Raw genomic sequence first — 1,130 nt, 5'->3', positions numbered from 1 at the left:
AAAAAAGGGTTGTGATTGGTCGGAAGTTCCCGTTCCAAAATCCCTTAAATTGCGGGGCGAACGAGAGTCAAGGAGAGAAGGGCAAGAGACTGATACACGGTTGTCTCAGGCACTTGGGAAGCCCGCTGAGCGTAAAGAGAGAGTGTTCTCCTCTGTTAATCTTCTCAGAGACGGGTTAGTGCTGAGACCGGACTGACCGTGCAGTTGAGCCGACTCCACAAGCTGACTGAGGTTTCTCCAAAGGTTATTAGTTCCCAGACGCCAACCTGGCACGTGAATTCACCACGCATGGTCATCTTGTACATATACTATGTTTTCTAACTTATACTTTCTACTACTGTAAATAAACTGTATATATATTCAATTTGAGTGTGGAGGTGTGCTTTCCAACGAACCTGATTCATTACATCGAGTCGTGATACACAAGAAACCAACTCAACTCAGACGGAGTTGGGAAGGAACGGCAATAAGATCTTCACTGCATACATACACATACACATGCAAGTTCTGCACATATATGTCTTTGTAATTTAATTTTTGAGAAATTTTCCGTTGAAGTTTTGATTATTCTAAACAAAGTAATCGCGGAACAGAGTGAATTACACACTTCAATTTAATAATTTCTGTTTTATAAATGTGTATTTTTTACGTCTTTGTTTTCAGAATTTTTACATATTTATTTTTGTTTCGTGTTTTTTCCTTTCTCGTTTTGAATTCCGTCAACTGTTAACAATATTGATTTTAAACATAACTATAAATTAATTAAAAAATAAAATGTGTAACTCTAATATGTATGTTGATATATCACCACATCTATATATATATATATATATATAAATGGACGTGTATGTCCCTATATTTCACTTTTCCGCAAAAACTACACATCGCACGTGAATGGTGTTTGTATGTGGTAGTAGCCCCAAGTCTCCATTCGTGCATAGGGGTGGTTGCGTCTCAATAGCTATAAGGGTGCGGGAGATATGAGGCTGAAAGTGGTTGAAAGTGGCTTTCTATTTCAAATGTTTTGTTGGAATTTGTTCGAATTAAATTCGAACATAAAATTCGAATATTGGTTCGATTATAGAACGATTGTAAACGTTCCAGAAACGTTGAAAATAGTTCGTTTGACT

This window comes from Centruroides sculpturatus, unplaced genomic scaffold (genome assembly GCF_000671375.1).
Source record: "Centruroides sculpturatus isolate CEXI.00-Female unplaced genomic scaffold, Cexi_2.0 scaffold1397, whole genome shotgun sequence".
Taxonomy (NCBI): domain Eukaryota; kingdom Metazoa; phylum Arthropoda; class Arachnida; order Scorpiones; family Buthidae; genus Centruroides; species Centruroides sculpturatus.
The sequence above is the reverse complement of the archived record's forward strand: the minus strand, read 5'-3'. Positions refer to the sequence as shown.